At 54.1% G+C, this 21,172-nt stretch overlaps 1 long non-coding RNA gene across 1 annotated transcript; it reads right to left on the minus strand.

The window, feature by feature from the left end:
* Nucleotides 1-927: 927 nt before the first annotated feature.
* On the minus strand, nucleotides 928-20,532 carry LOC149128180 (uncharacterized). The gene is made up of 2 exons (XR_016230542.1): nucleotides 20,261-20,532; nucleotides 928-1,437 (listed from the first exon to the last, which is right to left on the minus strand). It is a non-coding gene; the product is annotated as an uncharacterized LOC149128180 (long non-coding RNA).
* Between the last annotated feature and the right edge of the window lie 640 nt (nucleotides 20,533-21,172).

Raw genomic sequence — 21,172 nt, forward strand, 5'->3', positions numbered from 1 at the left:
AGAGAGGGCTCAGGGCAGAGCCTGGAGGGCCCAGAGGGTCCCTGTGGGCATGAACTGACTCACAGCTCAATTGTGGTCACTGCATGCAGGTTAGTTTGGGGCTGGAAGGCTAGGGCACAAGCTAGGAGATGAGTTAGGAAGTTCCTGCCTTAATCCAGACCAAAGGTGCTTCCGGCTGGGGCCAGGGTGAGAGAACAGAGGTGGATGAAAGGGGAGCAGAGTCTAGACACACTTGGAAGGCAATGTTTTGCTCAAAGGGCTAATTACCCAGGTCAAGTGCAATCGGGAAGGGAAGCTGCTGGGGTTAAGCCTCAGGTCTGCTGACTGGCCAATGCCAATGCCCGGGATTTGCATACGTTATTTCTAAGTGTGGCCACACCTGGGAGGGTGTTAGCTCCCCCTACAGATGGACAAACTGATGTTGAAAAGGGCAAGGAGGCCATCCAGTGTCACGCAGCTGGGAAGCGGCTGTCTCGGGACCTCAGCAGTCAGAGTGCAAGGACTCCTGTGCTCAGGCCCGGGATCTCACTGTCGATCCCTCCTCCCAACACGGTGAGACTGGCTGTGGTGCACCCCCAAACTCCTGCCCTAAAATGTACCCCGTGTGGCTCTGCCACTGGTGTGAAATCCCCCTCGCTGGAGAGGGTGCTGCCAGGTGAGACGCTGAAGACCTTGTCAGCTACACAAAGTGAGCGAGTCCTTAAGTCAGAGTGAAGCTTACAGGTGGGCAGCGCTGAGCAGGTGCAGGGAGGTGCCAAGAGGGGGGAAGAGACGACCGAAGCCACCCGTTTACCTCAGAGCTCACCAAATGATGCGACAGGAGGAAGCAAGCCGATGCCGCCAAGACGAGGTGACATTACATGGCAGCGACACACGGGGGCGCCCTCACCACCCAGCAGAGTTCCTGCAGCACCGGCTACAAGGTGATCAGTGTTAAGTGTCAGTTTTATTCTCTTCAAGCAATTTTTAAAAATCTCTTGTCTGGGTGGTGTAATTTTTATCTCTCCTGTCTCAGTGTTAGTTCCAGTCAGTATGCACACAACCCCACACTGACCCAGGGTCCCATCCTGGGGTCAGATACTCCCTGTCACACCCTGCTGGCCGCACAGGAGGGCATGGCAGAAAAGCAGGACTTCAGGCATCTGACACCGCATCTTAAGTGGTCGCTGAAACCCGGCCTTGGCTGGAGCCGTGTTGAGGTGCAACCACTCTTACCACCAGAAGCCACTCCCAGCTACACTAACCAATGTCACTTTGACGTCACCAGTTTCCTTGGTTTTTGTCCCTGTCCCGTCCCTGTGGTCCCGTGCAAGAGGTTGATTCACAGCAAGGAGCGGGCCTTTTCTTTGGAGGTGTGACTGGGGCCAGGAACCTGCTCCGGTGTCTGCTGTCGGGCCAGTCGTGAGTCCCACAGGGTCACAGTTCCTCCTCTTGCTTCTAAAACAAAATGTTTAAAAAGATTTATTTATTTATTTGAGAGTCAGAGTTAAACAGAGAGAGGAGAGGCATATAGAGAGAGAGAGAGAGGTCTTCCATCCGATGGTTCACTCTCCAATTGGTTGCAACGACTGGAGCTGAACCAATCTGAAGCCAGGAGCCAGGAGCCTCCTCCCAGTCTACCACACGGGTGCAGGAGCCCAAGGACTTGGGCCATTCTCTACTGCCTTCCCAGGCCATAGTAGAGAGCTGGATTGGAAGTGGAGCAGCAAGGTCTCGAACTGGCACCCATATAGGATGCTGGCGCTTCAGGCCAGGGCGTTAACCCTCTGCGCCACAGTTCCGGCCCCCTCTAAAAATTTTTTAAGGATTCATTTATTTATTTGAAAGGTAGAGTTACACAGAGAGAGGACGACACACACACACACACACACACACACACATGAAGACAGAGAGAGAGAGAGAGAGAGAGAGAGAGAGAATCTTCCATCCGCTGGTTTACCCTCCAGATAGCTACATTGGGCAGAGCTGGGCCAGCCCAAAGCCAGGAGCCAGGAGCTTCATCTGGGTCTCCCACATGAGTGCAGGGGTCCAGGCACTTGGACAATCTTTTGTTGCTTTCCCAGGCACATTAGCAGGGAGCTGGATCAGAAGTGGAGCAGCCGGGACACGAACCAGTGCCCCTGTGAGATGCTGGTGTTGCAGGTAACTGCTCAACCCACTATGCCACAATGCTGGCCCCAACTTCTCTTCTTTCATAGGGGATTTTTGTTGTTGTTGTTGTTTGCACTAAAATGAGTTCATCTTTTAATTCCATTTTCTACAAACCTTTCGGGATACGCTTGTATGTTTACATATAGTGGGAGGCGCCAAATTCTCATCTCCCATAGAGGTGACTCAGTGAGGTGACATTAACAGTGGGGAGATGCACTAGGAATACAAGCCTGCTGTTTGGAGTGATGCAGATAAACAGAACGCTGGTATCAATGGCTCGGAACCCAAACCCTGGGCTCTGAGAGTTACCCACTGACTTCCTCCTGCTTCGGACCCAAGGTCTTGCTTCCCCTGCTGGTCTTGCCAGCATGCTCCCTCCAAGACGCCCCCAGTCACTGGCTGGTCCTAGTTCTGCCTCCCACAGCTCTGCACCCTGCTTCCAAACTCTCACCCTCCCCGTTCAGGAGGAGCCAAGTGTCCTGGGCAAGGCGGAGGGCCTTACCCTGTGTTCCCAGGTGTTCTCAGCTCCCCATTGCCAGCAGGTAGCCAGCCCCCAGGCTTGTTCTTTCTGAAGGCAATTTTGCAAAACAGGCTTGATGTGCATTTAAGAAAAGCCAAGCTCAGGCAAGAACTTGTGCTGATGTCCTGCAGGGGGCGCCTTTGAAAGCCACAGAAAAGAAGGCCCCCTTTCTGGGGCCAACCCTCCTCCTCCGGGCACTGCGGGCTGGAAGTGGGGAGATCACAGCAAGCCTACGACAAAACGCCGGCCTCCTGGTACCTCTGGGCCACCTGAAACAGACCTCGGCTTCCTGCCTTGCCAGGGACTTCTGCCCTCGGCTGTTACACTGCAAATGCAGATCCCTGTGGCCTGTGCGCTTGGAACTGGGCTGCCTCGGTGGGAGTTTAAGTGGTGGACAATGAGAATGAGCTACAGGACAGGAAGGGAGGAAGCTCTCAGAAGATTCCATGTCGTGTAGGACCCCAGGACCCCAGGACACCTTAGCATGGTCCTGGTGAAGGTGCGAGGGTCCCGAGGTTAAAATAAAATTGGTTTAGGAGCAAGACTCTAAGCCAGGGGAGCATGTGTCCTCGGTGGGTTCCAGAGTCCAGTGCTCCTGCAGCCTAGGTGTTGGGTGGGGCCCTCAGCATGGGGCCTTTGTACCTGCAGACATGAGACAGTGCCGGAAGTGCTGAGTCACTGGCAAGGGGGAAACTGAGGCCCCAGACTGTGCCTTTCCCTCCAACTTTTATTTATTTATTTTATTTGAGAGGCAAAGAGACAGAGAGAGACAGAACCCATCTTTTGATTCTCCAAATGCCTGTAGCAGCTAGGACTGGGCCAGGGGGAAGGCAGGAGCCAGGAACTCATTCTGGGACTCCCACAGGGGAGGCAGGAACTCAAGCACTTCCGGCACCACTGCTGCCTTCCAGGGTGTGCCCTGGCAGGAAGTTGGAACCAGGAGCCGAGCCAGGACTTGAGCCAGGCACTTCAGTATAGGCTGTGGGCAGCCCCACCGGCATGTGAACCACTTCATGCACTGCCCGTTCCAACACAGTGCCTTCGATACAATGCTGGGTACTCCCAGCCGCACCCCCGCCCCATCCCACATCTCCTGCTCTTAGCTCCAACCTTCTTTACAAACCCCCTGCTTACCAAAACCAACTCCCTAAATGGAGGAGTGGTCGTTTATCTCCTCCACAGATATCATCTTGATATTCAGTCTTGTCTAGAGTGTTTTCCCCAGGAATCCCAGGCCCTAAGCAAAAACTCACGATCATCAATTTACCATCTTCAGGGTTCCCCAAAGCTCTGGGGGCTGGCGTTGTGGTGCAATGGGTTAAGCCCTTATTGGAGTGCTGGTTGGAGTACCTGTTGCTCTGCTTCTGATCCAGCTTCCTGCTACTGGGCCTGGGGAGGTGGCAGATGATGGCCCAAGTACTTGGGGCGCTGTCGCCCATGAGGGAGACCTGGATGGTGCTCCCAGCTCCTGGCGTTGACCTAGCCCAGCCCTGGCTGTTGTGACCATTTGGGAAGTTCTCTCTCCCTCTCTCTTGCCACCCTGCCTTTCAAACAAGCAAGTCTGCTTTGTTTTTAAAGATTCCCAAAGGTGCTCTGTGCTTTGCCACAAATGCCCAGTGTCAGTGCCTGGCTTGCTGCGCACTTGCACACTGGGCGAGCGGATCCAAGCGTTGGAGGCTGCGTAACAGGATAAAAGGGATGACCACAAATGGTTTGGGCTAATTAAGACTCAACTTTTGAGGCTGGAAGGCCACTCACTCTCTGACCATGATCAGGAGGTGGACAGAGAAGGCTGAGGGTGGGAAGACCCCCAGTGTGTGCCTCCCACCTGTCCCAAGTGAGACACAGCTGCTGTTAACCCGCAAATAATGCAGGGTTGAAAGCACTTGTTCTGGGGCTGGCGTTGTGGCGAAGTAAGCAAAGCCTCCCCCTGAAGTGCCGGCATCCCATATGGGTGCTGGTTCGAGTCCTGGCTGCTCTTCTTCCAGTCCAGCTCTCTGCTATGGCCTGGGAAAGCAGTAGAAGATGCCCCAAGTGCTTGAGCCCCTGCACCCATGTGGGAGCCCCAGAAGAAGCTCCTGGATCCTGGCTTTGGATCAGCCCAGCTCCAGCCGCTGTGGTCATTTGGGGAGTAAACCAGCAGATGGAAGATCTCTCTCTCTCTCTCCCTCTCTCTCCTCCCTCCCTTTTTCCGTAACTCTGCCTCTCAAATAAATAAATCTTTTTGAAGAAAGGGGGAGCCCACTCTCCTGATGGTAAATGGAGCTCCAGGAGGAGAGAGGAGCTCAGCTGGCTCTCAGCCTGGGGTGCACGCATGCAGGCCTCTGTGGGGCAGTGTGGCAGAAGCTAACAGAATCTGTTTAGGGGCACAGGAGAGTGTGGGAAAACATTCCATTCGGAAGCCAGGCATAGCCCCAAGGAGAGGCCCAGCCAAGACCAGTCTGACTCAACAAGAATCTGTCCACCCTCAGAGAGGAGTGAGCGGAGGTCCAGAGTGGCTGCCATCACACGGACTCCCTCACCCGGCGCCCTCCTGGCTTCAGCGGCCGAGCGCACCCCACCTTCGGGTTCCAGTGGAAGAAGTGGCTTCCCCACAGGCTTGGGCTTTGGGCCATGCAGCAAAGCCTAGCGCTTTTCCTGGCACTACATGGCAGAAGGTGGCGCCATGGTGGCACCTCACTGGGAGCCTGCTTACCAGCACGGTGGGGTCCGGGAGCCACAGCCATGGTTCCCAGTGGAGGCACCCAGGGGAGGCGGTAGAGCCGGGTGGGATCTGACCACGGACCTCATGGGGGCACAGAGGGAGCTTAGATGCCTTCACCCAGAGTCCACAGGGGACAGTAGCCCAGCCTCCCCTGCACCTATCTGAGCCTTAGAGACAGGCGGCCAGGCTGGGCAGGGGCAGGATAAGAAAACGCTGGTTCTAAGGCCCCAGGCCCCAGGCAGGGCTTGACCCAGGAGGTGCAGCATCTGCCCCCTCCAAGGCCAAGTGGCTTTTGACAATGGTGAAAGCCCATAGGAAAGTCAGACACACAGAGAAGAGATTGGGAGTGCCACCGCGGAGGGGGCTGGCGGAGCACCCGAGGACAGCCACGTGTAAACCCGGAAAACTGTAAAGAGAGCAGTGAACCCCCTCCTCTCAGCACTGGTCCTCTAGCCACAGAAATGTGATGCAGGGAGGTCGGACCCAGAGGGGCACAGAACAGTCCTCCTCCTATGGGTGATGCTAGCGAGTCCCCCTGGCCTAACGGGGCTTTGGCCAGCCTCCAGCCCCAGCCCCACCTGCTCCCTCCCCAGCCTGTGTCCTGGCCAGGCTGACCGACTATGACGCAGGATGGTACGGCTGCCTCCCCTGCAGCCAGGACTCAGGACACCTGAGTAGGGTCCCAGGCTCTGCTGTTCCCCCAAGCTCCAGAGAGCCATTTGTGGACTTTGACTCGGCAGAGAACACGCCCTGAGAACCTTCCCTGCCCCGTCCTTGCCCTCTGGTAAAAAGGAAGCCTCAGCGTGTAGAGAGACGTGAACAGCAGCCGAGCCCCTGCCTGCCTGTCCCTCCTGCTCACCCTACGGACTGACAGACGGACGGACGGGGGTGAGGACGTGGCCTCCCTGGGCGCGCCAGATACTCGCTCCTCCCATCGTTCTCGGTAGGTCCCGGCAGATGAGCAAAGGGCTCAGAGCTGAGGGCGGAGCCAGCTTCCAGGGCGGGGAGGACTGCGGGGTCCCCCGAGGTGGAGGTGGCCGAGGGCGCAGACCGCAGCACGAGCGGGGCGCGGATGGACCTGCTGCTTTCTGCCTGTGCCATGTCAACACACGCAGACGTCACGTGTGTGCTGACGTCAGGCGCCCTGTGCTCACACCTGGGCCGAGCCCCAAGAACCTGATCCCCTCCCTAAGCAGGGGAGGGTTCACACACGGCTCTGACTCCAGAGCCCTTAGTGCTGGCTCTTCTTTCTCTCTTCCCTTCCTCCTTCCTTCCTGCCCTTTCCTCCTTTTTCATTTCTTAGAAGAGCGTAACAGAGAGATCTTCCACCCGCTAGTGCACGCCCCATATGGCGTTAATAGCCAGGCAGGGCCAGGTGGAAACCAGGAGTCAGGAACTCCATCCGGGTCTCCCTCGTGAGTGGCAGGTGCCCAAGCACTTGGGCCATCTTCCCTGCTTCTGCAGGTGCATTAGCAGGGAGCTGGATGGGAAGCAGAGCAGCTGAGACTGGAACTGGCATCTGACATGGGGTACTGATGCCACAAACGGCACTACAATGTTGACCCTCTTTTTTTTTTCTGCCTTCTTTGCTTTGTCCCCAAAGGGCCAGCGAGCCTCACAAGTACACTGTGACTGTTGTTCTTGGGGAGAGTTGTAAGGTTAGGAACTCACGGTCTGTGAATGACTGTGTCTGAATGGTATCACAAAAGCTACTGCTGGAAACTTACATGATGCCAGGGGTGGCTGGGGCCTGAGTGCAGAGCGGGGGAAAGGAAAGGCTTGTGGGAGCCTGGGCTGGGTAACAGCGCTGCCTTCCCCATGATGTGTCCTGGGGCGACAGGGGACCACTGGCACACCTACCATGCCTGGTGTTCTGTGGGCTTCCTAAAGCATTTCCTCCAGAAATGCCAAAGTACACAAGCACCATGGATATACGGGGTGGGAGAGCTTTTCTCTGGTGAGGGCCACTTGGATACTGATAGCATCATTTGCAGGACAGAGAATTATCATCTTAAAAATGAGCCTGCTGCTATAGATTTATTGAATTTTGAGTCTTACCTGCAGTTGTCTTGGCAAGGCCAGACCAAATGATTACATATACAGCCCATGGGCTGGCCATTCCCTTTTGCATGGCATTGCCTTGAAGTTTAAGAACCGTTTCTAAAAAATGAGAATATGAACACTGCACAAGTGGTAAGCCTAAGTTCATAGCTGAAATGTGCAAGCAGATGGTGTCAACAGTGACGTGCGTGTCACCCCTCTGCCAGTGGGCGCTGCCTATGTTTGTTTGGGACACCTGGAAGACTCAGGTGGAGGGAGGTGGGCAGGCCCTGCAGGAAGGAGCCAAGGGGGCTGCTTCTAAGAGGGACCTCCTGGGAGACAGGTGGGAGACAACACTCTTCTCCCTTATTCACACAGAGGCAGAGCCTGGCATCACCACTGCCCAGCCATGGGGAGTGGGCCATGGTGGCCTTCAATGGTCACTTTGCCAAGAGTCCTTCAGACACAGTGGGGAGCAGTGGGCATGGCTGGGGAGCCACAGGAGGAGAACCCAGGAGTTCCAGGACACCTGCAGTGGATCAGTGGGTTCAGGAATTCATCAAGTCCCCTTTTAGAGACTCCAGGAAAAATGACCAAGAGATGAAACGCAGGGTGCCGGGGTTCCTGGGTCTGCGTCATGCTGCCAGGGATCTCAGAGTCACAGATGCTTGGGTCATGCGTCCAAAGGAATCTTTTCTGTACTCTGTGCTGTTGGAAACAAGAGATGGCTACACACACACACGGATGCTGCACACACACATCCACACATGCACACGCATGTGCACACCATGTGCTCTCATTCACGCATGCAGCGCCTTGCTCAGCTCCGTGGGAAGAAATTCTCTCTGGCTCTGAGAGTCACGCCAGGGGCTCTGTCTTGGCTGCATAGACCCAGAGCTGGCAGAGAGAGGCTCCAGGCTGTGGGGAGAGGTTCTGAGGGGGAGAGGTTTCCAGCCGATAGTAACCTGTGGACCACTAGGGACACAGTGTGGGCATAAGGACCACTCGAACCGAGGGGTCCACACCAGCGAGGCTTGCGTTGGGGGAGCAATCAGGGCGTCAGAGGCTGGACAGAAGGCGGGCAACCCACCCAACAGTGCCCCCCCGCCGGGGTGATGCCTTGGTGCCCTGCGGGCCTGCACTGTGACACACTGCCTCAGCTGACTGCAGCCCCCTGGACCTTCTGATCCAGGAAATCTCAGGTGGACGCGGGGAAGGTGTTTCTAGCAAGTTCCCAGGTAGTGAGGATGCTGCTGGTCAGAGGAGGGCACAGCGAGAAGATGCCCAAGACTTTCTGGCTGACTCCAAGTCACCGGAGATTCCAGGGCCCCCTGCCCAACACCACCAGTGTCCCCCACACTGGGCTGGCACCGCTAAGTGGAAGAAGCACCTGGTTTATGGTCGTGAGTGGAGAAACCATATCCTGCACTTGTGGTTCTCAATGCTATGGCATTGTAGACTCATCTAAGAATTTTTTTAATATATTAGGATCATATACATGATTTTTATTTGTTTTTAAAGATTTATCTACCTATTTGAAAGTCAGAGTTACAGAGAGAGAGAGAGAGAGGAAAGGCAGAGAAGAGAGAGAGAGAGAGAGAAAGAGAGAGAGAGAGTGTTTTCCATCCACCGGTTCACTCCCCAGATGGCTGCAATGGCCGGAGCTGCACCAATCCGAAGCCAGGAGCCATGAGCTTCTTCCAGGTCTCGCACGTGGATGGAGGGGCCCAAGGACTTGGGCCATCTTCTGCTGCTTTCCCAGGCCACAGCAGAGAGCTGGATTGGAAGTGGAGCAACTGGGCCTCAAACCAGCGCCCATATGGGATGCTGGCACTTCAGGCGGCTGCTTTACCTGCGATGCCACGGCACCAGCCCCTATACTTATATATTTTTAAAACTTTATTTATTTATCTGAGAGGCAGGGAAACTGGAATAAAGGACAACTAGGGAGAGCTCATATATTTGAGGACCTGGTTCACTCCTCAAATGTCCACAATGGCGAGGGCTGGCCTGGGGTCAAAGGTAGGAGCTCAGAACGCAATGCAGGGCTCCTCCCTGGGTGGCAGGGACACAATTTCTTGGGCCTCACTGCTGCCTCCCAAGGTTTGCACTAGCAGGAAGCTGGTGTCAGGAGCAGAGCTGGGCATTAAGCCCAGGTACTTTCCAATGGGATGTGGGCATCCTGGCTGGCAGCTTAACCGCGCGGTAACGCCCACCCCTACATGTTTGAAAGGATTCACAGCGTCCGTGAAACCCACCCAGGGACCCAGGTGGAGAATGGCAAAGTTTAAAAAAAAAAAGTTGGGTGTTTCTGATTTTAATTTCGAAGTTGAGCTTCGTGTAGAAGTTAATCTTGTGACCGGCGCCGCGGCTCACTAGGCTAATCCTCCGCCTTGCGGCGCCGGCACACCAGGTTCTAGTCCCGGTTGGGGCGCCGGATTCTGTCCCGGTTGCCCCTCTTCCAGGCCAGCTCTCTGCTGTGGCCCGGGAGTGCAGTGGAGGATGGCCCAAGTGCTTGGGCCCTGCACCCCATGGGAGACCAGGAGAAGCACCTGGCTCCTGCCATCGGATCAGCGTAGTGCCGCGGCGGCCATTGGAGGGTGAACCAACGGCAAAAGGAAGACCTTTCTCTCTGTCTCTCTCTCTCACTGTCCACTCTGCCTGTCAAAAAAAAAAAAAAAAAAAAGGAAAGAAAGAAAAAAAAGAAGCTAATCTTGTCTGAATGCAACTGTGCCCCGGGGGAGGTGGAGCAGAGGGCTCCTGGGAAAGGCCTCCCTCCACCAGGCAGGACACTGGATGCCACTTCCAGCTGCGGGAGGATCTCTGGCACCAGAGTAAATGCAACAAAGGCTTATTAAACACGCACACACGTGCACACATACATGCACACACATACACATGCACACTCACACACATGCACGCACACACACACATGTGCACGCACACACACGCACACACATGCACATGTACGCACATGCGCACACACGCAGGCACATGCACACTCACACACACATGTGCACACACGCACTAACGCATGCGCACACACACGCGCACACACGTGCACACATGCGCACTTGCGTGCACATGCACACGTGCACACGCTTGCACACACATACACGCACACATGCGCATGCAGACACACATGCACATACACATGCACACACATGCACATGTGCACGCACACACGTGCACACACGCACTCATGCATGCACATGCACACACGCGCGCGCACGTGCACACACGTGCACAATGCACACCCACACACATGCACACTTGCGCACACACGCACACCTGCACACGCTCACACACACATACACACATGCACATGCAGACACACACACATACACGTGCACACACATACACACGCGCACACACACATGCACAGTGTGTGCACATGCATGCACACACGTACACACGCGCGTGCACACACACCCTGGGCTGATTCCTAAGCCTCTGGTTTCCCCCATCAGACCACGAGGACCGAGCGAGGCAGAGCTTTCTTTGCTTAATCACTGTGATTGCGTTGTTGAGCTGCAATCAAAGGGTGGACTTTTGAAAGAAAATTGCTGCGCTCGTGTTCCCGGCACTGTGCTGCAGGGAAAGCTAAGAAAAAGAACCTTCTGTCCTGGCCAGGGAGGCGGGACGGGCGGCGTCTAGTGACTGGGACAGAACCATGGCTTTCCATCCGGCCCTGATGGGCAGCCCATGATGGCGTCCTGGCAGAGCCCACCTCGGGGCCCTAACGGCAGGGGGGGTGACCAGCTGGAGGAGAAGCGGCTTGCTTGTGTCGCTTTTGCCAAGCCTGAGGTTGCTTGTCTGGGTGGAAGGGGGTGAGAACAGATGTCTCCCCCTCCCCGCCACCACGTAGGCCTTTCCAGCTGTGAGTCCATGACTGTCCAAGAGGGTAGCAGAAGTGAAGGCCCTGAGGCTGAGCTGAGCTGCAGTGGATTCGCTGTTGGCCCAGAAGTCCTGTCTGCTCAGAGCAGTGGGTGTGTTCCAGGGGACTAGATGGGAAAGGCTGAGCTTCCTGACAGACTGCACTTAGGTGCTGGGCAGCGGGAGCCATGGCACGTCCTAGGGAAGGGGAGTGCAGTGTGGTTAATCCGACTGCCGAGGAAACAGTCGGGAGGAGATGGAACTCTGTCAGCCGGCTGTGCCGAATCCTTCCCTGCCCTGCTCTGTGCTTGGGGCCCGCTGGTGGGGACATCAGATCAGACGGAGGAGAGTGACATGCAGGTGTTCACTCCCTCCCTGTCCACGGAGCTCGCGTGTGGCCGCACCCCCGTAGGTATGGAGAGTCCCGGCCCCACCAGGTCCCGGCCATTGCCTCCCCTGGCCCAGCTGCCTGAGTAACTGGTCCTTGGCTGTCCTTGATCTCATGCCCAGCTAAATTTGCATTTCAGGAAAACAATGAATGATGTTTGTACTAAAAAAGGGATGTCCCAACTATTACAGGCTCAAGTGTGACTACAGGTATTGACCCTAAAAGTTATTCAGTGTTTGTAATAAATTCACATTTTACCGGACACCTGGATTTTTATTTGCTAAATCCGGGAGCACCGCTTTAATTCCCTGGAGCCTGCCCATGGATGACAGCAGTCTCTTTGCAGAAGATTCCCGGGCTCTGGCCCGCATGGGAGAGCGTTCTAGTCCCCACCACGGCCCTCAGCATTGCAGCAGCACACCCTGCCCTTCTTTTTATTATTATTATTATTTTATTTATTTGAGAGACATGGTAATAGAGAGAGGTAGAGACACACACATAGAGAAGTCTTCCACCCGCTGGTTCACTCCCTAAATGGCCACAATGGCTGGAGCTCGGCCGACCTGAAGCCAGGAGCCAGGAGCTTCTTCTGGGTCTCCCACATGGGTGCAGAGGCCCAAAGACTTGAGCCATCTTCCACTGCTTTCCCAGGCCATAGCAGAGAGCTGGATCGGAAGAGGAGCAGCTGGGACTAGAACTGGCGCCCATATGGGATGCCGGCACTGCAGGCCAGGGCTTTAACCTGCTGTGCCACAGTGTTGGCCCCACCCCTGCCCCTCCGAAGGTGATCTTTTGCCAGGCTCCTGCCCAGTGCCAGACCTGGCAGCCAGCACCTGCCTCCCACCCCTGCCCCGGTCCCAGAGGCCCCGAGAGGAGCCCCTTTGTGTGATGAGAGAAGCTCTGCTTCTCTGCACAGGCCAGGGTGCCTGTTGGATGGAGAACCCGGCTAAGCCTGCCTCAGCCTCTCCCACAGACTCCGAATTGTGGAGACCCTGGGGACACACAAAGCCAGAGAGCTGGAAGTGTGACCGCCCAGGCTCCACCTCGAGGCAGCCTTAGCCTCGAAGCCAGCAGACCTGGGAGGCAGTGGTGACGGTTCAAGTATTTGGGTTTCCGCCATTCACATCACAGCCCTGGGTTAGTTCCCAGCTCCTGGCTTTGACCAGCCCAGCCCCAGCCATTGTGGGTATTTGGGAAGTGAGGCAGCAGCTGGGGGCTCTCTCTATGTCTACCTTTGTAATTAATTAATTAGCATAAAAGTTTGTGGAAAATAGAATTAAAAGATAAGTTCATTTTGGTGAAGAAAAACTTTAAAATCCACACATACAGGGTCTTCAGAAAGTTCATGGAAAAAACATATTGTGGAAAAAACTACGCAAAGATTTTAATTTCTTGTACCAAAATAAACTTATCTTTTGATTTCATTTTTTCATGAACTTTTTGAAGTACCCTCATGTATGTCTGTCTCCCCTCGAAGCTGGGTCCCTCAAGCACCCGTGTCTGTCCCACTTTGGTCTTCTTAGCATCTGGCCCAGAGGCTGGCCGAGGTCTATGTTCCAAAATGTCCAGGGCGTGTGAGCTGACCTGGGTTGACCATGTGACAAAGGTCACGGCATCATCAGAGCAGGTGCAGTCACTGCATTTCGAGTTGAGCTTTTTGTTTAAAAATTGATTGGTTTGGGGCCGGCGCTGTGGCGCAGTGGGTTAAAGCCCCAGCCTGCAGCGCCGGCATCCCGTATGGGCTCTGGTTCTACTCCAGGCTGCTCCACTTCCAATCCAGTTCTCTGCTTTGGCTTGGGAAAGCAGTAGAAGATGGCCCAAGTCCTTGGGCCCCTCCATCCACGTGCGAGACCTGGAAGAAGCTCCTGGCGCCTGGCTTCGGATCAGCTCAGCTCTGGCCATTGCAGTCATTTGGGGGACTGAACCAGCAAAATGGAAGCCCTCTCTCTCTCTCTGGCTCTACCTCTCTCTGTAACTCTGTCTTTCAAATAGATAAAATAATTCTTTAAGGCCGGCGCCGCGGCTCACTAGGCTAATCCTCCGCCTAGCGGCGCCGGCACACCGGGTTCTAGTCCCGGTCGGGGCGCCGGATTCTGTCCCGGTTGCCCCTCTTCCAGGCCAGCCCTCTGCTGTGGCCAGGGAGTGCAGTGGAGGATGGCCCAGGTGCTTGGGCCCTGCACCCCATGGGAGACCAGGAAAAAGCACCTGGCTCCTGGCTCCTGCCTTTGGATCAGCGTGGTGCGCCGGCCGCAGCGCGCCGGCCGCGGCGGCCATTGGAGGGTGAACCAACGGCAAAGGAAGACCTTTCTCACCTGTCTCTCTCTCTCACTGTCCACTCTGCCTGTCAAAAAAAAAAAAATAATAATTCTTTAAAAAAATAAAAAATAAAATAAAAATTGATTGGTTCATTTGATTTGTTTGAAAGGCAGCATAACAGAGACAGAGAGAGAGGAGAATTTTCTGTCTGCTAATTCACTTCCCAGATGACTGCAAAAGCCAGGGCTGGGCCAGGCCAAAGACAGGAGCCTGGAACTCCATCTGGGTCTCGCACATGAGTGGCAGGTATGCAAGCACCCGGGGCCCCTTTCACTGCTCTGCGTTAGCAGGAGGCTGGATCAGAAGCCAGGACTTGAACCAGCACTCTAATAGGATGCCAGTGTTGCAGGCTGCAGCTTAACACCTAGAGCCCTAGCGCCGGCCCCTTGCGAATGAGCTTCCGCTCCCAGCCACCTCCTCCCCAGCCGTCTTGTGAGCGGAGACAGCAGCTGCGCAGTGTAAGCCTTATGCTCCCCTGCGAAGCCAGCGCTGGGTGGTGGGCTGGGACAGCAGTCCCCTGCAGGTGGTACCTGGTACTGCCCGCTGCCCTCTGGTACCTCAATGGTGCCAGCGCCTCTCCTCCAGGCCGGAGCAGTCTGGACGGAGGACCATTCGTCAGCTCTGGGATGCCCTGGCTGGAAGCCCAGGGGCTTTAAGGGGGCTTGTAGAAGGGGTGTGGTGAAGAGCCTCATTTAGGAAGTCCAGAATTGCACTCAGACACCCCCACCCTCTCAGCGACAAGGGCCCTGCTGCTGGCACCGGCTGCCCCCTGCTTTGGTGCAGACTGGGTGTGGTCTCCGTCACAAACCACCCAGCACAAGCTTCATGTGGGCTTTGCAGAATAAACACAGTGAGCCACACCTTGGCCACACAAAGGCCGGAGCCTTCCTGGCCTCAGACCTCCAGGGCTGCTGTGTCCCAGCTCGCTCAGGTCAGAGGCTTGGAGCCAGGCCGGGCCATGGAGACAGGGAGCCATGGAGACAGGGAGGCGCAGAGCCGCCTGCAGACCCAAAGGCCCGCCACCTCTCTGCTGTGAGGACATGAGCCACAGACCACCCCACAGCCTGGATGCTATCTCCCGGAGGCAGGGGGAGGGCTGAAAGCCGGGAGGTCAGCCTGGCTGACCCTGTCAGGGGCTGAGCACTCGAGAGCCAGTGCACGGTCTGCAGGGATACTTTGACACCCAGGATGGAGTGCTGGGGACAGACTGGAGGCATTTCGCTTTGCTCTCTGCTCGAGGCGTACGTGCTTGTTAGGGAGAGCAGGGATCAGCAGGGGCCCTGTGGCAAAGGAAGAAAGGCCCAGCAAAGCCCAGAAGTGCATGGGGTCCGGCCAGTGCTGTGTTTTGGATACTAACCCGGATGTTGAATGTCCCCTCAGGCCTTGGGCACCTGCAACCCGGATGCGGAGAATTTGCTCATTTCCCACATGATAAAGTCAGACTGCAGCCGGCTCAGTTCTCGGGTGTCAGCTCTTCTCTGCCTGCTCCTTCCCTCCATGATCGATTACGGATCAAGCTCCCTTCAGGCTGTATCACGTCGTGTGCCTTAATGTTTTACCTGTCACCCCACTGCCTGGACTCCAGCAAGACCAGGAGCCCGAGGGCGGAGACCAGGTCTCAGTCACTGCTCAGTATTGCTGGGGTGAGAGGATGAGGGGGGGAACGAGTGAGTGAAGTTTGCACTTGCTGGACTGGAGAATAACTGTGGTCAGGATCCACCGTGACCCACGCCTACGAGCCGCAGACCCAGGGAAGCTGGTGATGTAGTTCAAAGTCCCGAGAGCCAGAGTCCACTATGAAGGTTCCAGTCTGAGTCTAAAGGGCTGAGAACCAGCAGAGGGCAGGGCGGGAGGCGATCACAGTCCCAGCCCATGCCATTGGCAGAGAGCAAAGCCCACCTTTCTCTGCCTTTTGTCCTCATCAGGCTTCAACAGAGTGACCACTGTCCACCCAGTGTGGAGAGCAAGATGCTTTAGCGTCCACCAGTGTGAATGCTAATCCCTCCCCAAGACATCCTCACAGGCATAAAGTGTAACCTGCCACCTGGGCGTCCAATGGCCCAGTCAGGTTAACACGTACAATTAGGCTCCACAATAGGGTGCTGATTTGGAAATGGGTATATCAGGCAGTGGGGTTTGGGTAGCTCTTCTTCCATGCATCCGAAATCTCAGTCATTAGACACCCCTTGCTCCCTGGAGTGTGGCGACAGGAGTAGAGGTTGGGTCTAAAGCTTTTTTGTAGACACCTGGACTTTTGTACACCAGCCAACTCTGCTTCAGTCGCTTGAACTTCCAGGGTAGGACTGGGAGCTAACACACATGTTTCCCCCTTCTCTGGGTGCTTGGCTGGTTGGGGGAAAGTTGCTACAGAAAGAAAAGAAGCAGTTTCAGGGGCTGCTGCTGTGGCACAGAGGGCGAAGCTGCCATTTGCTATGCTAACATCCCCTATCAGAGTGCTGGTTTGAGTCCTGACTGGTCCACTTCCAATTCAGCACCTGGGAAGGCAGCAGAGGATGGTCAAAGTCCCTGAGCCCTGCTACCCATGCGGGAGACCCAGATTCCTGCCTTCAGCCTGGCCAAGCCCTGGCTGTTGTGGCCATTTGGGGAGTGAACCAGGGGATGGAAGATGGATCTCTCTCTCTCTCTCTCTCTCTCTCTCCCCCTCTTTCTTTAACTCTGCCTTTCAAATAAAAGAAATTTTGTTAAAGAAGCCTGTTTCAAAAAAGTTAAAGAACTAATAAAAGATGAATTAAGCTTTCATAGCTCTAGGAGTGGGGAAAATAAAGAAATGTCAGTCTCAAGGATCCTCAAATACACCTTCCTCATTGTTTAATAAGGCAGGTTATTGCTAATCTGAGCATAAAAAATGTTTGATAGTGCATATTTAATTTCACACGACCTCTGGGAAGTGTCCTGACTCTTGAATATAAATGTGCAGAATTTGTTATCCTGTGATGGGTCTTGCTCCAAAGCCAGTAATGACGTCACTCAGTGTGGGTCGGTGGGCTAACACAGAAGGGGATGTTCTCTGTTCCTGTGGCTCCCTGTGTTCCCATTGTGTGCAAGGGATGGGCAGAATGATCAACAGATGGTTTTAATGCTAGTCACCTGCTTCAGCTCATGTGATTCACTCCTTCCCTGAGATTGCTGAGATTGCTGAGATTGCTGGAGAGAAGTGAGAACTTACAGTTACACAATCTCTTTCAAGTGGCAGGCACTGTGCCAGGTGACTTGTGTATCCTCCATGTGTGGCTCGAGCAGATGGTGTACTGTCCACTGTCTAGCTATGCGAAGGATCTGATATTTTGTTGTACTTGCAGTCCAGTAACCTAGCCTGCTACAGTGTTATCGGTGCTGGAAGAAGACAGGAGTCTCCTGGGTCAGAGACAAAGGACTGTACCCACAGAGCAGCAGGTAACATGCACTTCATGGCTGTGCCGGTTCCCTTTGCCCCTTAAGTCCCATGAAGGACATGGGGAGAGGCCCAAGTAGATGATGGCCATGCAGGGGGTTAGTTTCACAGCTGAGGAACCCAAGGCCTAGGAAGCTCTGACTTTTTTTTTTTAATTTTTATTTATTTATTTGACAGGTAGAGTTACAGACAGTGAGAGAGAGAGAGACAGAGAGAAAGGTCTTCCTTCCATTGGTTCACCCCCCAAATGGCCGTTACTGCCGGAGCTACACTGATCCGAAGCCAGGAGCCAGGTGCTTCCTCCTGGTCTCCCACACGGATGCAGGTGCCCAAGCACTTGGGCCATCCTCCACTGCCTTCCCGGGCCACAGCAGAGAGCTGGACTGGAAGAGGAGCAACCGGGACTAGAACCTGGAGCCCATATGGGATGCCGGCGCTGCAGGTGGAGGATTAGCCAAGTGAGCCATGCCGCCAGCCCAAAAGCTCTGACTTTTAAAAAGTTTTATTTATTTATTTGAAGGGAAGAACAAGAGAGAGAGATTCCCTACACTACTTCATTTCCCAAATGCCTGCCTGTGCACTTGCTCCCCATGTAGGACCTCTGTCCCTAATGAGTTATACTATGAGAATCGACTGCAAATTTTGTTCCCAAGCTGTACTCTATATGTTGTGTGTGTGCCTGGGTGCAAATTGTTGAAGTCTGTGCTTAGCATGGAGTTGGTTCTCTGTATATAAAGTCAAACTAAAAATGAACCATAATGAAGAAGGAGATGGGAGAGGGAGAGAGGGAGGTGGGATGAGAGCTGGGGAATTTATTAACTTCTCCCACTTTTGCTTTATGTGCTTTAAGGCTACTTAAAAGTTGCCATACAGGTTTAGAACGGTTACATCTTCCCAGTATGGTGTATTCCTCTTTATTCCTAGTATCATTTTTGTCTTAAAATATCTGTTTTGTTTTCACATATAATTGCTATTATAATCGTCAATTACAAATAAAAAAATCTTTAAAAATATCCATCTTGTCTAACGTGAACTTTCTTTACATTACTGTTTGCCTGGTCTCTATTTTCCTATTCTTTGATTTCCTACCTTTTCATATGTCTAAATTCTAGGAGTACGCAGTATAAACAGCACACACATTGGGAGCAGCACATAGATTTTTTTTTATCAGAGCAGGTAATCTCAATCTTTTAATAGGAAACCTAAGAGAAATTAAGGTTACAGTGCTTAATACACAGTATTAAAGCTGACCCATTTAGACTTGCTTTTAACCTCCTCACTTTCAGATTCCTGCCTCCTGGTTCAGTTTTTCTTCTTATTCTCCCCAGTTGTACTTGTGACAGGGTCTCTACATACTCTCACGTTAGAGTGACTACAAGAAAAAATCCAAAAGGATTGCATTAAAGCAAATAGACTGTAATGTTCAAGAGGAAGAAAACAATGTGATGCTAATGAACCCCAGTCAGTGGGCCAAATGACTGGCTTTCATTAATCCACCAAAAGGAGGCCAAGTTTCCAAACAATTAAACCCTCCCGTCTACTGCTATTCTCTAGGAAAAGAAAAAGAGAAACCATTTTTAAAAGATTTATCTATTTTATTTGAAAGGCAGAGTTAGAGACAGAGAGAGAGAGAGAGAAAGAGAGAGAGCAAGAAAGTTTTCCGACCACTGGTTCACCCCTTGAATGGCCACAACAGCTGGAGCTGGGCCAGACCCACCCAAACCAGGAGCCAGGAGTTTCCTCTGGGTCTCCCATGTGGGTGCCAGGGCCCAAGCCTTTGGGTTATCTTCCACTGCTTTCCCAGGCGCATTAGCAGGGAGCTGGATTGGAAGTGGAGCAGCCGGGACTTGAACCTGTGCCCATACGGGATGCGGCGCTGCAGATGGAGGCTTTGTAGTCAGCTGGGCAGCACCCATTTACAGAGCTCCCACTCTGTGTGAACTCCTAGCCAGAGTCCAGCCCGGGACTTCTGTGCAAGTGCACAGTGGAGCTGATTTCCACAGCAGATTAAAAAGGACCGCCGTGGAGACACACTGGGACCAGGGTGAGGGTGCTGGAAGGGGGGAGGTGACCTTGGGAAAGACCACGAGTCCCAGAGATTGAAACCTAGGGACACAGCTGGAGATGGAAGGCAGGACAGCATGGGGCAAGGAGCCAGGCTGAGCAGTGGAAGAGCAGAGTGAGGTGAGGCCGGAGCCGGGTCGCACGGGGTTTGGAGACTGCCACTTGGAAAAAGGGGAGTATCGCTATCTTTTTCTCTTTTTTCAATTTACCATTTTGTAGGAAACAATTTCAAGTAAGATGAACAGCTCACCTCCATCTCCCTAGAGCTTTAACAAGACCTAGCATTGTGGGAAATTCTTCATCCCTGAGCAAGCTGGGACAACTGGTCACCCTAAGTGCATGGCAGGCACAAATATAGGTCCTCATTTCCGTCTTCGAGAAATGGCACTGTTCCCAGAAGCCAGGTCTGATTCTGGCCCAAAGCACCCTGCCCCGGAAGGTCATCACTGAAGCACTTTCCCTTCAGGACTACAGGGACAGCCTTACTTGGCATTCAGGGAATGGGGCAAGGTCCTCTAGCTGGTGTGGCTGCAACACCCTGACTGCTCACGCCTGGCATGGTCCCTGCGGTGACTCTGCCTAGGCTGCCGGGAAAGTCTCGTTGTCACTCCAGGCTGCCACACTCTCTGATCTGGGCACCTGGGCTGGAAACCTCACTGTTGTCAGGAGCCACAGCACACTCCCTTCCCAGCCTGGGAAAATCCCCTCTGCAGCCCTGCAGCTGCAACCAGACACGCAATCCCCTCTCTCCCCACTCCCTCCAAGGCACCAGGCAAGATTTCAGCTCACATTCTGATGGCTGCAGACGCCGGGATGTTGTCAGGCTGCTTTGCAGACTTTCCAGGATTCCAGAAATACGGATTCTAAACCCTGTGCACCTGCCGGAAAAATGAGGCGTGGGTGGGGGCAGGGAAACTAAAAAGGGGAAACAGGGAGATGTAACTCCTCAGTGAAACATCCCGCCGCACGCAGAAGCAGAGAGATTGGGAAGCCATTGCCTACTCCCGGGGGACAGAAATGGTGGCTTGGCCCAGAGCCAGGGCAGTGGAGAGGCAGCGAAGGGATGCCTGTAAAATGTAACTTGGACTCAGTACATGCTCAGGGAGAGGGCGGAGCAGGGGCAGAGGGCACGCCCTTTAGGTGGAGACTCTGGTGTAGATAAGGTCTGTCCGGAGGGGAGACCAGACGTGAGATGCACAGGGAACACTGTATTCTGCCTCTCGTGGGAAGCACTGCCAGGGCCGCAGAGCAGGGCGCTCCCTCTGGGGACTGTTGGTCATGTGATGCAGCAGAGGTGCCTCTCTGTCTCAGAGGCTCTCAGGGGCCCTGGTGACACCAGCCTCAGGGAACGTGGTGCCCGACACCACGACCCACGATCCTGCAGGTACAAGCTGTCCTTTTCTCAAGACTGTGCAGAAACGCCCTGACGCCTCCGAAGAGGGTTCAGGAAATAAACAAGATTTTCATTTCAGTTTATATTTAAAAAAATATGCCTGCTAGCTTTTCTAGAGCTACACCCATGGGACAGATTCCTTTATTAACTTCTCCCTTCCATCCTGTTGCAAGGCAGTAGTTGATTCTTCCCTGGGTCCTGAGCCATGGAAATGCTGGTTTTCTGGAAAGAAGGCAAAGGGGAAAAATTTTATTTATTAAGGAATTCCCCCAGCCACACACACACACACACACACACACACACGTCAA

The sequence above is a fragment of the Oryctolagus cuniculus genome, chromosome 2, assembly GCF_051225735.1.
Source record: "Oryctolagus cuniculus isolate XC-2025 breed Fujian yellow rabbit chromosome 2, ASM5122573v1, whole genome shotgun sequence".
In the NCBI taxonomy this organism is placed as follows: domain Eukaryota; kingdom Metazoa; phylum Chordata; class Mammalia; order Lagomorpha; family Leporidae; genus Oryctolagus; species Oryctolagus cuniculus.